Source organism: Bos taurus, chromosome 21 (assembly GCF_002263795.3).
Source record: "Bos taurus isolate L1 Dominette 01449 registration number 42190680 breed Hereford chromosome 21, ARS-UCD2.0, whole genome shotgun sequence".
Lineage (NCBI taxonomy): Eukaryota > Metazoa > Chordata > Mammalia > Artiodactyla > Bovidae > Bos > Bos taurus.
In genome coordinates, this window is record NC_037348.1 from 28,241,381 (window position 1) to 28,258,682 (window position 17,302).

General features: G+C 44.5%; 1 protein-coding gene and 1 pseudogene across 1 annotated transcript in view; both read right to left on the reverse strand.

Annotated features, from left to right (window-relative positions):
* ENTREP2 (endosomal transmembrane epsin interactor 2) overlaps window positions 1–17,302 on the reverse strand; it is a 240,582-nt gene that overhangs the window by 145,297 nt on the left and 77,983 nt on the right. The gene's annotated exons all lie outside the window — the stretch shown is intronic.
* Window positions 9,373–9,470, reverse strand: LOC112443376 (uncharacterized; annotated as a pseudogene).

The window sequence follows — 17,302 nt, forward strand, 5'->3', positions numbered from 1 at the left end:
GTCACTCTGGTCTCCACTTAATCCTCAACTCCTCCAGAAAGTCATCCCTAAGGGACTGCTCCAGTGTCATCGTCCTTATGTCTGCACTTCCTCATACCTGGGTGAGGGGGTCTCCATCTGACCTGCTCCCGTACAACTGTAAACTCCACTAGAGCCAGGACTCTGAGTCCCTGGCACACATGGTGGGCCTTGGGGCCAGCGGCTGACCGAGGCTGCAGGGGTCACCACAGCATGCCCCCCCTCCACAAATGGGCTGGCAAGGGCACCGCAGCTTCACCTACAGGGGTCTGGGGGGACCTGCTCCACCCAAGCCTCGTCTTCCCTCCTCTCCTGCACCCCCAGCACCAGCCACGGTCCCCTAGACCCTGAGATCCTTGCTGCTGGGAAAAGCACCCCAGCCGGTGGGCCTGGAATCAGTCACTCCACTGTTGGTACAGCACTGACCTCCTGCCTCCTGCCCTCCACCCACACTATAAACAAGTCTCAGTCGCTTCCCAGCTCCCCAGACCAGGCCCCCCTGGGTTGTGGCACCTTGTGTGTGGCAACCATTGGGGCCCCTCAGCACTGGTGGCTGTGTCTCCCCCAACAGCATCCAGGTGGGGATCTCCCTATCCCAGTGAACTGGGCCTTTGGGTGCATGTCTACTGCTGTGAGTGACCAGAATCTAGCATATTAATTCTTGTCTCAAAAAGATCACGGCTGCCCCTTTCCTTCTGATGTTCATATGCTTTTGAACCAATGATCAAAGATCTTTGCCCATAGAGATGCTAAATGCCTGTGACAATGTATTCATGATTCTCTCTTGTGTGTGTGTTAGTTGCTTAGTCATATCTGATTCTTTGTGACCCCATGGACTGTAGCCCACCAGGCTCCTCTGTCCATGGGATTCTTCAGGCAAGAATACTGGAGTGAGTTGTCATTCCCTTCTCCAGGAGATCTTCCCTACCCAGAGATTGAACCTGGGTCTCCCCCATGGCAGGCAGATTCTTTACCATCTGAGCAAATAGGGAAGTCCATTTCTCTCTGCTCATGTTCACTCACAGATCCACACAGGCCAATTTATTTAGTGGTATAAATCTTCTTTCCCATCACATAGTTAATAACACATTCTCCCAATTAGGAGAAGATCATTCCCAGAAGGTTCCTTTTCTGACGATGTGGCTCCTGATGAAATCGAGAGAGGATTTCCCTGTAACAGGCTTAGAAGGCAGCCCCACAGTCCATCCCCAGAAGAAAGAAGCCTCTCTGTTTTCTTTCTCTTCTACTGCATGTCCCATGGGGAAGACCCCTGAGACACACAAGGAAGTATTCAGCAGGAAAATCTGGGGACCCCCCCCCCATGCTGAAGCCCTGGGCACACCACTCCAGTATTCTTGCCTGGAAAATCCCAAGGATAGAGGAGACTAGCGGGCTACAGTCCACAGGGTCACAAAGAGTTGGACACAACTCAGCATGCAGGCATGTACACACAATCTGGATAAATTTCCAAGGCTCTATGGTGAGCAAATGAATCCAGTCTCAAAAGCATACATGCTGTTTGAGTCCATTTACTTGACTGTCTGTGAAAGAGAAAACCATAGTGATGAAGAGCAGATCAGTGGTGGGCGGCATCTAGGGGCTGGGGGAGGTTCGTCTCTGCAGGGTGAGCATGAGGGTGTTTTCTGGGATGATGGAATGAGTCTGTATTCCAGCACATGTAAAATGCAAGAGTATTAACATTTATAGAACTATAAGCCCAAGAAGTCAATTTTACTGTATACTAATTTAAGAATTAAAACTAATTTAGAAGTCAAAGATATTTCTTCAGGGAAAAATAAAGATCACTGAACACAATCTTTAAAAAACAGAGAGTCTATGGAATCTAAGCCAGGAGGCATAATCCACTAGTGCTGTATTTTCAAGCCAGCAAATCCATGAGCTCAGAGGCCGGTAGCCCCTCTGCCCCCACCGAAGGTTCCAGGGTGGGAGTGAACTGGCCAACTGCAAGTCCTCGAAGAGAGAGGAATAATGAAAATTTCAAGGGAAGACACCCCAGCACCTCAAAACCCCACAGATGCAGCCAGATCCAGATTTGGGTACATCTTTCTGGCACTCACAGGAACATGCACAGGTGGAACACATCATCCCAAGACAGTGCAGCCTGGATGGTGCTGGGGGCCAGTTTTCAGTGCTGCTTGCCCAACTTTTATGCTTGCCAATATCATCTTTTTGTTTTTCTTCTTTTTGGCTGATAAAAATTATCCAAGCCTTCAAAGCATCTTTGTAGGATAATTTTTAGAAATTCTCCGTTGGTTCTGATCAAGCTGCCTTAAGGGAGGAGAGGAAAGGCAGACATAACCTAAAGATGATGCTGATAAAGTGTTGCACTCAATATGCCAGCAAATTTGGAAAACTCGGCAATGGCTACAGGACTGGAAAAGGTCAGTTTTCATTCCAATCCTAAAGAAGGCAATGCCAAAGAATGTTCAAACCACCATACAATTGTGCTCATTTCACATGCTACTAAGTAAGGTAATGCTCAAAATCCTTCTAGCTAGGCTTCAACAGTACATGAACCAAGAAATTCCAGATGTACAAGCTGGATTTAAAAAAGGCAGAGCAATCAGACATCAAATTGTCAGCATCTGATGGATCACAGAAAAAGCAAGGGAATTCCAAAAAAATCTACTTCTGCTTCATTGACTACACTAAAACCTTTGACTGTGTGGATCACAACAAACTGTGGGAAATTCATCAAGAGATGGGAATACCAGACCACCTTACTTGCCTCCTGAGAAACCTGTATGCAGGTCAAGAAGGAACAGTTAGAATCAGACATAGAACAAAGGACTGGTTCAAAATTGGGAAAGGAGTATGTCGAGGCTATATGTTGTCACCCTGCTTATTTAACTTCTATGCAGAGTATATCATGTGAAATGCTGGGCTGGATGAGGCAGAAGCTGGAATCAAGATTGCCAGGAGAAGTATCAATAACCTCAGATTTGCAGATGACACCATCCTTATGGCAGAAAGTGAAGAAGAACTAAAGAGCCTCTTGATGAATGTGAAAGAGGAGAGTGAAAAAGCTGGCTTAAAACTCAACATTCAAAAAATGAAGATCATGGCATCCGGTCCCATCACTTCATGGCAAATAGATGGGGAAAAAAATGAAAAGAGTGGCAGATTTTATTTTCTTTGGCTTCAAAATCACTGCAGACGGTGACTGTAGCCATGAAATTAAAAAATGCTTGCTCCTTGGAAGAAAAGCTATGACAAACCTAGACAGTGTATTAAAAACAGAGACTTCACTTTGCTGACAAAGGTCCATATACTCAAAGCTATGGTTTTTTCAGCAGTCATGTACAGATGTGAGAGTTGGACTATAAAGAAAACCGAGTGCTGAAGAATTGATGCTTTTGCATTGTGGTGCTGGAGAAGACTTTTGAGAGTACCTTGGACAGCAAGGAGATCAAGCCTATCAATCCTAAAGGAAATCAACCCTGAATATTCATTGGAAGGCTGATGCTGAAGCTGAAACTCCGATCCTTTGGCCACCTGATGCAAAGAGCTGATTCACTGGAAAAGACGCTGATGCCGGGGAAGATTGAGGGCAGGAGGAGAAGGGGGCAACAGAGAATGAGATGGTTGGATGGCATCACTGACTCAATGGACATGAGTTTGAGCAAACTCCAGGAGATAATGAAAGACAGGGAAGCCTGGTGTGCTGCAGTCCATCAGGTCACAAAGGGACAGAAACAACTTAGTGACTGAACAACAATATATTAGTTAACTGTCCCAAACTGAAGCCCTGGAAGGTGTCTCTGGCTTGTCCTGTAACTTCCTAGCATCTTCAATCCATAAGAGGCCAGTGGGGAGTCAGCTCACTGAAGGACCTGGGGTCTCTTTCAGTTCACGATGAGTTCTCAGCACCTGACACCTATGGGGGACTATCACGCTTTCTTTCCTGAGCACATGAGTCAAAGGCCCAGATTTAAGAAAGAAACCCTAACTGCAGTGTTTTTGCAGCTCATGGTAAAGTATAAAAATTAAATGTGTTAAAATTACTAAAATAAACTGATTATCTGGATTCTAAGAGGAGATGAGTAACCATTTCTAAACCCCAAAAATAAATAACTAAATGCCAAAGGATATCCTACAAAGTCTTCTCTATCAGGTGGACTGTTTTAAGAGTAGCTGAGCACTTTACATAACGTGCCAGCTCTAATTTCTTTTATTATTCACAATTCTGGAGCTACATTTAGAGTGTGGGTAATTAATAAAATCATCCTTTCCACTCGCTCCTGATTATCTCTCATCAGGGTCCCGTTTGCACTCCTCTTGCTAACTGTAATCATTTATTTGAACCAGTGTCTCAGTGGTTCATCAGCTCTTCATTAGTGCCTGTAGGGTAGATAAAATGTGCTTGGATTTCCAAAATAAATGCAAATCACATTGGTATTGGCAGCAAAAACGTGAATTCTCAGAATATTTTTTCAAATAAGACAGCTCCTCACAAGATCTTGGTGGCGCTAGAGGTAAAGAACTTGCCTGCCAATGTCAGAGACACAGGAGATACTGGTTTGATCCCTGGGTCGGCAAGATCCCCTGACCAAGGGAATGGCAACCCATTCCAGTATTCATGCCTGAAGAATCCCATGGGTAGAGGAGCCTGGTGGGCTGTAGTCCATGAGGTTGCACAGTCGGACATGACTGAAGTGACTTAACATGCATACACCCCAAGACTTTGGATCTTGAGTGAAAAAAGTGGTGTCCTCCTAAGTGACTGAAAACTCCTCTCCATCCAGCCCTGAATATCAATGCTAAAAACCCTCCCTATGGCCAAGGCCATTGGGCATCATTTGAGCCTCTGCCTCGGCATTCAGGAACGTGCCGATTACTTAAGCAAGGACAAGGGGTAAAAGACAACAAGAATTCAGTACAAAATTGCAAAGCCAAAGAGTCTCCTAGCCAGCAAGTCAAAAACACAGCTATGGAGGCCCCGCCCTGGAAAGTCAAAGTCAGAAGTTCTGGGAGCGGAGCTGGATACCATGGACCTGGATCAAACCCTGATCTGGGCCTGAGCAGCCCTGCAGACCTGCCTATCCCATCCCAAGCTGAACTTGGTGTTTTCATCTTTAAGAGGGGGTAACAGCCCCCAGAGTGTGGAAGCGGGAGGATGCCAATGTTCCAGTGGAGAAACCAGGCAGGCACTACTTCGACCAGGTGATCAAGGTTAATATCACCAGTGATAAGTCAGGTGTTGATGGTATCATAAGAGGCAACGAGAGGATGCCTCTGAGGTATTTTCCCCTCCGCTCATAATCGCATCCCGATAATAAGCAAACATCAGACAAACCCATGTGGAGGGAACATCTACAAAACAGCTGACTGGTACCCTTCAAAAATATCAAGGTCATGAGAAATAAGGAAAGACTGAGGAACTGCCCCAGATTAGAGGTGTCTAAAGAGAGATGATGATTATGTGACTCATGTGTCTGGGACAGGACCCTGGAACAAAGAAGGTCATCAGTGGGAAAACTGGTGGACTCCAAATGAAGTCTGTAGATGAGTTGATAACCATATTAACTTTTACTTTTCAACAACACATCATGGTTATGTGAAATGCTATGTTAGAACTGGGGGCAACTGGGTGACGTGCATAGGAACTCTGCCTCGACTCGTGAACAATTCTCCTTAGAGCAGCAAAGGTACAGTCAACCTTGGAGTTTGGTTCTGCATTGGATAAAAAGCACACATCACTTTCCAAAAAATGAGGCTGGTTAGTTCCCAGACTTTAAAATCTATTTATAGACAAGCACAAGAATCTGAAATACTATTCAGAGCAAAGGCCCAGGTGACAGCAGCGGGGAGGTAGAGAGACAGGTGATGGAGGCTGGATTTCCTCCCTCACCCACAAGCTCCTGTGCCGAGACAGCACATCATGTTAGAGAAGTTTAAACACGTGATTTAAAGCCATAAAATAATCACAAGAAAAAATAAAAATGATAGGCAACAGAAACCATGAGGTCAGAGCAGAGGGCCTATAGGGACAGTGGAGGGCCACACATCCCTGTGGTCACCAGATACAGGAACAGGTAGTGAAAGTCAGAGCGATTAGAAAAACACAGGTCAAGAATCATTTTACACTCATCTCGTTGAGGAACATCTTTGAAGTCTGACAATCCTCATGGCTGGAGAGAGCATGGATTTTCTAAGATCAAGAGGTAGGAGGATAGAGGAGGGAGGTAGGGAGAGAGGCTGCAAACAGAGCGATTGCTCTGGGAACCAGTTGAGCATTACCTATAGCATCATCTATCTACACACCTTATGCCCAGAGTCCGACTCTTGGGTCTATACTCCAGAAAAAAATTTGGAACATGTGCACCAGGAAACCAGTGCGAAAATGTTCTCAACTGTTTATAACAGCTGCTGCTGCTGCTGCTAAGTCACTTCATTCGTGTCCAACTCTATGCAACCCCATAGACAGCAGCCCACCAGGCTCTCCAGTCCCTGGGACTCTCCAGGCAAGAATACTGGAGTGAAAAAAAAAAAAAAAAGAATACTGGAGTGGGTTGCCATTTCCTTCTCCAATGCATGAAAGTGAAAAGTGAAAGTGAAGTCGCTCAGTTGTGTCCGACTCCTAGTGATCTCATGGACTGCAGCCTACCAGGCCCCTCCATGCATGGGATTTTCCAGGCAAGAGTACTGGAGTTGGTTGCCATTGCCTTCTCCAGTTCATAACAGCAACAACCTGCAAACAGTTCAGATGTCTATCCATGAGGAGCAGCCGAATAAACCATGTGATGTTTTCACAGCACAGTCAAAACACTTAACTACGGCGCTCCACACACCAGGAAGGAACTTTAACAAAATCACTATTCCGTGGAAGCCTAGCGTGCTTCAGTCCATGCGGTTGCAAAGAGCCGGACAGGACTGAGTGACTCAACAACAACAACAACAATTCAGTAGAAGGGGCTACCCTGGTGGCTCAGTGTTAAAGAAGCTGCCTGCCAATGCAGGTGACGAGTGTTTGATCCCTGGGTCGGGAAGATCCCCTAGAGGAGGAAATGGCAACTCACTCCAGTATTCTTGCCTGGGAAATCCCATGGACGGAAAAGCCTGGCAGGCTATAGTACAGTCCACGGGGTCACAAAAGAATTGGACACGACTTAGCAAGTAAACAACAAGTTTAGTGGGAAAAGGTTAGTCCCAGATGGTGAAAGACAGAGGGGTTACTCTCTTTTTAAAAGGTAAAAATGACAAAGTAAAAGCAGATTTTTCAGGACATATGGATACAATAAGACTCTATAAAAAGGGATGTGAGGGAATGAGATAAGATTCAAGAGGTGGGTTAATTTGAGTGGGAGAAGCAGGGGGGCAGGTTAAACGTAGGCTATTGTGAAGGCCCACTGTGACTGCAGAGGTGGGTTTTATAAGTATATCTTACATTTCTAAAAATAATAACTAATTTGATAATGTTGGTCATGCACAGAATGGTGAGGGAGTGTGTGTGAATAAAAGGATTAGGGTTGGACCTATTTTGTGTGCTTCAAGTCCACTTTATTTTTAAAAGCAATGTATCAAAAAGAGCAGTGTAAGCATTCGATTTATATTCATGCAGGCACAAGTAAAAGAACTAAACAATGACCCTGAGAACCAGAAGAAGGCCTGAGGCTGCAAGAACAAGGCTAGAAACTGACTTTTCATGTTATGTTCTTCATTGTTTAGGAGGTCACCCTGCTGTAAGCCTGAGACCATAAGCGTGGGGCATAGCCAGATGTTAAAGGCGGCAAGCAGAGAAGAGGAGGAGCCTGGGTCCCCAGTGGGACCATGAGATGGGAGAGGGTAGGATCAGCCTTTTCTTTTGGTTCATATTGTTTCACGTCTGTCCTCATTTTCTACGGCTGTTGTGACAAATTATTGCAAAGTCAGCAGCTGAAAGCTACACAGATGTGTCATCTTAAAGCTACATGAGTGTGTCACCTCACAGTTCTGTGGGTCAGAAGCTAGACATGGGTCTCAGGAGGCTAGACTCAAGGTGCTAGTTGAGCTGCAACCTTTCTCGGGGCTCTGGGAGCTACCCATTTCCTTGCCTTTTCTAGCTTCTTCCCACACTCCTTGGCTCACAGCCCCTTCTTTCATCCACAAAGCCAGATGTGTGATCTCTCTCTAACCCCTCACTGCAGTCACATCTCCTTCCAACTCTTCTCTTCTGCCTCCCTCTTCCACTTAGAAGGACCCTGGTGTCAGCCAGACAATTTGAGACAATCTCTCTTCTCAAGGGCAGCTGATCAGAAACTTTAACTCCATTCACATCCCCTTTGCCTCATAACCTAAAAGATTCCCAGGATAAGACACGGACATTTTTGGCGGGGAGTGGTTACTATTCTGCCAAGCACAAATTCTTACAATAAGCATAAACTTCTTTTGTAATTGGAAACACAAGTCAAATCATATTTAATTATTTTTTATTCATTTTTTTATTTTTTAGTGAAAACATACAGCATTTGTCTTTCTCTGTCTGACTTACTTCACTAAGCATAATACTCTGCTGGCCCACCCATGTTGTTACAAATGGTAAAACTCCATTCTTTTTAAGGCTCAGTAATATTCCATTGTGCATATATGCCCCACATCTTCTTTATCCATTCCTCTGTCGATAGACATATAGGGTGCTGACATGTCCTGGCTATTGTGAATAGTGCTACAGTGAACACTGTAGCATTTTGAAGAATGGTTTTCTCCAGATATACGCCCAGGAGTAAGACTGCAGGATCGTATGGTACTTCTATTTTTAGTCTTTTGAGAAACCTCCATACTGTTCTCCATAATGGCTACACCAATTTACATTCCCACCAACAGTGCACGAGGGTTCCCGTTTCTCCATATTCTCACCAACACTTGTTATTTCTAGTCTTTTTGACAATGGCCATTCTGTCAGGTGTGAGGTGACATCTCATTGTTGGGACCATGATCCAACAAATTAGAAAAATATAATGCAACCTTTGAAGCACACAGAATCAAGTACGCCATAAAAGATTTCCATGTAGGAAAAAAAGCTGTTCTGTGGCTGAAACCATGCCTAAGCACCTGTGGTACCCAGCAAATGTGTCTACCCTCACCAAACACACAGCTTCATGGTCTGGCAGGCTGAGGTCCTCTCGTTACCACCCAATTCCCATTCTGTTCAAGACATATACAAGTTCTTTTTTCTTTTTTTTTTCATATACAAGTTCTTAAAGATCGTTTTAGTTTCTTTAAAAAAAATGAGACTAATGCAACTTCCAATTATTTAGTTTTTCCCTTTAATAAATATAATTGCAAGGTCCTTTCCTTGTCTTTCTTTTGCTGAGTTATAGTTGATCTACAATATTATTATTGTTTCAGGCGTACAAAAATAGGGAATGCTCCACAAATTTTTGTATCATCTTTGCACATGAGCCATGCTAATAATCTCAGTATTCTTCCAATTTTGGTGCATGCATGCTTGCTCGGTCATGTCGGACTCTTTGCGACCCCATAGACTACAGCCCAACAGGCTCCTCTGTCCATGAGATTTGCCAGGCAAGAATACAGGAGTGGGTTGCCACTTCCTCCTCTGGGGAAATCTTCCCAGCCCAGGGATCAAACCCACATCTCCTGCATTGGTAGGCGAGTTCTTTACCATTGCACCACCTGGGAAGCCCAGTTTTGGTGCAGGAGCTACTGAAGTGATCACAAGATGCTTTCATTTCTAATTTAAGCCACCAGGTGTGCTTCTAGAAGCCCTGGCCCACATGTGGATCATCTTTCTGTCCAGACACAAACCCTCCATAAAACAGCACAATGAGAGGAAACAATAGCCTTCAAGAACATGGGGGCTTGGAGTGAAGACACACAGTGGACATTCAGGAGGCCTTGTGGCACCCGTCAGTCTTTCAGCCCTGATGTAGGGATGTTACCAATATGGAATTCGCCTCCTACAGGAACCCCAGGGTGGGTACCCGGGCTCTGAGCAGGGCACCTCTGGTGGAAAGTCGGCCCAGGTCACAAAATCCATTCTGTTCTGTACCCTAAATGTCAGGTACTCATTCCTCCAGTGCCCTGGCATTGAGTGTTGACACTGACCAATGTAATCTTACACATGATGCTCACAGGCAGTCAGAGGAACCATCAACAGACGACAATGTTCATCTCAAGAATGAAAAGAACAGAGTTTTATCTTTCCATGTCTGTAACGAAATAGTTCACACGCAAGCTCCTGAAAACACTTTCCCATGATAAATGGTGTGTTGCCTCCGGAAAACTGAAAATGAGACAGCTTGACCAGGTGGATCTGATTTAATCTCACTTTCTCTGTCCGCTACTCCAGGTAGCTCGCCTTGTTTGAAATTAGGTTTGGGAAAACTAATGTGAAAACATCTTTGAAAACAGAATATACACAAATACAATCTGGGTTTTTCTGAGATGATGACTTAGGGGCACTTAACTCCAAGAACACCAACCCCTTATCCCCCAAGGGTCCCCACAGACCCCACCTTCCCTGCTGGTCAGTAAAGGGAAGTCTGGCTTTGAGGAGCCTATGGCAGCAGACCCTCCGTGCCACCCCTGAATGCATGCACCTGGTATTGGATTGCCAGATCCAACAAGACCTGCTGGAAATTTGGTGGGACTCTCCTTCATTAAAAACAAATATGGTTCAGCCTTCCCTGGTGGTTCAGTGGATGAGAATCCACCTGTCAATGCAGGGGACAACGGTTTGATCCCTGGTTCGGGAGAATCCCACATACCTCAGGGCAACTAAGCCCAAGCGTCAAACTACTGAGTCCCCATGCCCTAGAGCCTCTGCAACAAAAGAAGCCACTGCAAAGAGAAGCCCGCACACCACAACTAGAGAGTAGCTCCCACCTGCCTCAACTAGACAAAAGCCCATGTGCAGCAATGAAGAACCAGTGCACCAAAAATAAAAATAAATAAGTAAAAAATTTTAAAACAAACAGGCAAACAACAACAACAACAAAACAACAAAAACATGGTTCACTTAGGAAGTTGCTCAAAAGAGATAAGAAAGGACGTTGCAGTCACTGAAGGATGAGCTGGATAAGAACAAGAACCAGGCATTAAGGCACCATTAGTGAAGGATAGGAAAGCCTGGCATGCTGCAGTCCATGGGGTCCCAGAGTCGGACACAACTCAGCAACTGAACAACCACCACCACCACCCCCTGGAGATAACCACTGCTTGTGTTTTGACCAGTTTCCATTCAGGCTCTTTTTTTCCCCCTGCATACCTACATTGTGCAAAATTGGAATTCTACTGTAGCAGGACTCTTGCTATGCTCATTTAACATAACGTGAATATTTCCTTACACCACTGAATATTCCTTGAAAATATGCTATTAATGGGCATATAATTTTAAAGTGGTTACTATAACCATCCTGCAGCCATGCAAGTAACAGCAGCCATGAAATTAAAAGATGCTTGCTCCTTCAAAGGAAAGCTGTGACAAACCTAGACAGCGTATTGAAAAGCAGAGACATCACTTTGCCAACAAAGATCCACGTAGTCAAAGCTATTGTTTTTCCAGTAGTCATGTATGGATGTGAGAGCTGGACCATAAAGAAGGCTGAGCACCAAAGAATTGATGCTTTCAAACTGTGGTGCTAGAGAAGACTCTTGAGAGTTCCTTGGACAGAAAGGAGATCAAACCAGTCAATCCTAAAGGAAATCAACCCTGAATATTCATTGGAAGAACTGATACTGAAGTTGAAGCTCCAATACTTTGGCCACCTGATGTGAAGAGCCAACTCATTGGAAAAAACCCTGATGCTGGGAAAGAGTGAGGGCAGGAGGAGAAGGGGGGATGACAGGATGAGATGGTTGGATGGCATCACTGACTCAATGGACATGACTTTGAGCAAACTCCAGGAGATAGTGAAGAACAGGGAAGCCTGGCATGCTGTAGTCCATGGGGTCACAAAAAGTCAGACAGGAATTAGCAACTGAACAAAAACAACAAAACCATCTGCTACTGCTAGAGATTCAGGTTGCTTCCAATTTCCAACTAAGAAAAATAAAGCCACAGTGAGTAGCCTCACACACACATTTTACTGATATCCTTGATTTTAGTACAAACCCTTCAAAAGAGGATGACTTGACCAAAGGGTATAAATGCTTGTATTCCATAAGATAACAGCCATCAACATTTCCTCCAGTGGGTAGGACAGTATTTGTCTTCCTATGTGCTTACCCACACTGAGGATAAATATTTGAAAGACCTTTTCCACCAGTTGGGTGGAAAAGAAGGGGAAAAAGAGAGGATGGAGGAAGAAGAAGAGAACTGTTCCAATTTGCATTTCTCTGATTACTCATGGGATTCAGCCCTTTCTGTTTGTTTGCCTTTCCTATTTCTTCAATGACCTGCCGACTAGTGTCTGCTGGAGACATTTTCCATCCGATGGTAATGTTTTCCTATTGATTTACGGCTGCTTTTAGTATAATAAGGATGGATTGGCAGGTAGGCAGTGTTATGTCCTGACTTGCCAATTCTGATGATGGTGCTGGACGCACACAGGGTGCTAATGCTTTTGTGGTCAGCTGTGTCAATTTTCTCCTTTAACACGTCTTCTATGGCAAGCAGAGTTCTGTGGACCTTCAGCCTGGCATCTGACCCCAGCTCCTTCACTTGCCACCTGGGGGACCCTCTCTTTGCCTTAATTTCCTTGATTGAAAACAAAAGATAATGAGAGTACATTTACTGCATGAGGTCAGTATGTGGGAAACAATTTGGGTGCTGGCCCTCAATGACCCATCTCCTGGTCCTGCCCAGGGAGCACTGGGAGTCTACCCCCAGCCTCCACATGAGACTGGAACCCAGTCCCCACAGCAGCACCATGAGATGATGAAGCCCCAGCTGATACCTTCACTGCAGCCCTGAGAGATCCTGGCCAGAGGACTTGGACAAGTTGTGCCAAGATTCTGACCCACAGAAACTGTGACATACGAGCATTGGTTGTTTTCAGCTATAAGGTCTAGGGCTGATTTGTTACACAGCAGGAGAGAACTAACATATAATATTTGGGAAGTGCTCAGAAGAGTGCCATTAACAGACTGCAAAAATAGTCTACTGTTTGGCCACTCCTCCCATGAAAAGATGGAGTCCTTGTCCACTTCTGAAGCTGCTTGACTGTGGCTTGCTTTGACCAACGAAGCAGAAGCTCAGGTGATGGAGAGACCTGACAGGCACCTGCATACAGGTCCTTGCCCTCTTACTACCCTCACAGGCCCCCACCACCATGCCAAGGAACCCATCTGTGGGCTGAGATCACATGGCCCAGTGACCCCTGATGTGCCTCCAGCTTACAATTGGCCACCACTAGACATGCATGAGGCCCTTTACTGCAGACCCCTGAGTGGGCCCATTTATAGAACCGCCTGGCCATGCCCATGCCCAGCACACATTCCCAACCCAACTCATGGGCTGAACAAAGGAGTCCATGGGACACTTACCAACTAATCAATTCATGGGAAACTTACCGTGGTGTATGATGCTTGGTGAAGACCTGACTTACACTCAGCAGTGTTCCCTTCTGAAAATGCAGCACCTTGTTTTCATATACTAGAATCTAAAGGGTTGGGGGATACTTGTCACTTCTATTTATATTTTAGCAAACCTTGAACCAATACTGCATGAGTTCTGTTTTAGTTTGGGCCAGGATAATGTTATATACAAGGCTTCCCAGGTGGCACAGTGGTAAAGAACCTGCCTGCAGGAGATGCAGGAGACTCAGGTTTGATCCTTAGATTGGGAAGATCCCCTGGAAGAGAAAATAGCAACTCACTCCAGTATTCTTGCCTGAGAAATCCCATGGAGAGAGGAGCCTGGTGGGCTACAGTCTTTGGGGTCACAAAAAGTATACCACTAAGCACACACGCACAATGATATATGCTCTTCTTCTGGGCACACGAGGACAAAGTCTCACTAATCTGACTCTACAGAAAATCAGGGAAGTCACAGCAAAGGTGTCAGAGAGGAACAGTGATATGAACCTAGGACCAGAGGTAGAGACAGTCACCATTACTTGAGGAAGGACCCCAGGCCACTGTCCTCTGAAATCAACACTAAACCACCCCAAGTCCCTCTGTCAGTCAGTCATCAAACCCCACAACCTCTCTGCGTACAACCCCGGGCACCAAGGTTTTCCAGCCTCACTAGGTACTTCTCACTGTTACTGTCAGATAGAATCACCTCTTAGGTTTTCATAGGTTCAGTATTTTAATCAAGCTAGAAGTCTTAACCTCATCATGCGAAGATTATCACAATGACCAAGGATTTACCATCCCTAGAGAACGGCATTCAGACAGGTGATGTGACATGGGCAGAGTGGCAAGGCCAGGGACAGTGAAGCTGGGGTCCCAAAGATACCTGGCTTTGTGCAATGAGCGCCCCACCCCTATGCAGCAAGACGTTTGGCCCAGGAAGAGGACAGGGCCATACTCTGTCCTCTGGCCATACTCCCCATACTCTGTGCTGGGGAGCTCAACCTTTGAGCAGTGTCTTCCGTTAATACAATTAGCAATCCAGTCCTTGACTGAAGAGATCAGTTTCCCTTATTGGCACAAATGCCATCAAAGACACGTTAATATGTGACCAGCCTTCATAAGTTAAAAAATGATCTACATTCTAATGCTAAGTATAAATACCTAAAGACAGTGGTTTCACACTAGCCATTCAATTCCAAAAACAGGAACGTATCTGTGTGTCAGTTACAATTCTTAAATTGTCACATCTAACTAGAGTCAAGTCATTAACATATTTGAGAAATTTAGCAATTACAAATAGACTGTCAGGCTTCTTGTAAGCTAACAACTCTTAACACTCACTGGAAAACTACATGTGCCAGCTGACCACCAGCAGAGGCACGAACACCTAGGTCACCAGCCCCTCCCTCCCAATTAATAAGCACTTGGTGGTGAACAAAACCGAGAGGTTAGTCTTCTTAGGAGCCCTAAATTGACAAGAAGTAAAGCTATCCAGCTTTTCAGTTATCTTCTCATCTCTTTCTAGCTTCCATTTAATGGAAAACTTGTCAAGTTACAACTTTATGTGCCTTGCTCTACAGCACTTATTTTCTACAAATGGGATTTTCTCAGGACAATAACTATACTGACAACACTAGGCTGATTGCGAGAAATGTGTTTTTGCCAATTTTCATGAATGTTGGACATGCCTGACACTATCCTAATTTTGTAAATTTACTGCCTTGTTTGTGTGATCTTTGAGATAAATGTATTGTCACAGAAAACCCCGACTACCCTTTCTTTCCCTTCATTTTATAAATGCCAACTTTATTTAACTCTGCTGTCACTTAAGTTTCTTAGCCACATGTAATAGTTGAGACTGTTTATAAGTCAAGGCTTAAACCAATACCCCAAAAATCAGAAAACATGAGTTGGTTCTCCAAAAATTTTTTGATAGTCCAAAAAGTATACCAATATTTTACCCCAAATGGACTAACTATTCAATTGTTAGGGATTTTCTTTCTAATTGTAGTAAAGTACATATAACATAAAATGTACCGTCTTAACCATTTTTTTAGGTAACGGTTCAGGGTGTTCAGTCCATTCACACTATAATCTCCAAAATCTTTTTTAAAATTAATTAATTCATTTATTTTTGGTTGTTCTGCATCTTTGTTACTATGTAGGCTTTTCTCTGTGGTGAGTGGGAGCTACTCTCTAGTAATGGTGCCCGGGCTTCTTCTTGTGGTGGTTTCTCTAGTTGTGGAGCACAGGCTTTAGAGCACAGGTTCAGTAGTTGGACACAGGCTTAGTTGCTCTGATGCATGTGGGACTGTCCAAGACCAGGGACGAAACTCATGTCCCTTGCATTAGCAGGTGGATTCTTAACCACTGGACCACCAGGGAAGTCCCTCCAGGACTGTTTTCATCATGCAAAACTGAAAGTCTGTCCCCATTAAAGACCAAGTTCCCACCCTCCTCCTCCCCTGGCCCCTGACACCTACTAGTCTACTTTCTGTCTCTGAATTTGGCTGCTCTAGGTATTTCGTGTAAGTGGAATAGTACAGTATTTGTCCATTTTGATTGCTTTATTTCAGTCAACATAGTGTTCTCAGGGTTCATCCAGGTTGTAAAATGTGTCAGAAGTTCCTTCCTTTTCAAAGGTGAAAATAGTATTCCATGTTTTGTGAGACAAAGTTCTGTTTATTCATTCATCTGCTGATGGACACTTGGGTTATGTTCTCCTTTTGTTGTTGTGAATAACACTGCTACGAACATGGCTATGCAAAAAATATGAGTCATCACTTTCTGTTGTTTTGTGTCTATATTCAGAATGGGAATTGCTGGATCATATGGTAATTATGTAATATTTTAAGGCTCTACCATGCTGTTTTGTCTTTCCAGGTGGCACTAGTGGTAAAGAATCTGCCTGCAATGCAGGAGACACAAGAGATGAAAGTTTGATCCCCGAGTCGAGAAGATCCTGTGGAAAAGGAAATGGCAACCCACTCCAGTTTTCTTGCCTGGGAAATCCCATGGACAGAGGAGTCTGGAGGGTTACAGTCCATGAGGTCGCAAACAGTTGGACATGATTGAGCATGCATGTCCATGTACCCAGTGGACAATGAACCTGAGAACAAGATAAGATCAGTTATAAAAATGAAGAAATGGTAACCATCTGTGATACAACAATCCCAGTTCTGGGTATACCCCCAAAGAAGGGAAAGCAGCAACTTGAAAACATACTTGAACACCCATGTCTATAACAGCATTTTATTCACAACAGCTGAAGGGTGGAAATAACCCAAGTGTCCATTGACAGATGAACGGATAAACAAAGCATGGTCCACACACACACAACAGAATATTTTTCAGTCTTAAAGAGGAAGGAAATGCTGATGTGTCAAAGCATGGATGAACCACAGGACACCATGCTGTGTGGAACACACTGACCACACAAGACTTACTGACATGACAGGGTAGGGCGTTAAGAAGGAGAGGGTGGGATGAATGGGGAGAGTAGCATGGAAACATATACACTAACATATGTAAAACAGATAGCCAGTGGGAATTTGCTATATGACTCAGGGAACTCAAACTGTTGCTATGTGACAACCTAGAGGGGTGGGAGGTGGGAGGGAGGCTGAAGAGGGAAAGGACATATGTATGCCTATGGCTGATCCATGTTGATACATGGCAGAAACCAACACAATACTGTAATTAACTTTCAATTAAAAGATAAATAATTAAAAAAATAACTCACAGTGTGTGATCCCACTTTGTTGAGGTCCCTGCTGCTGTTGCTGCTGCTAAGTCGCTTCAG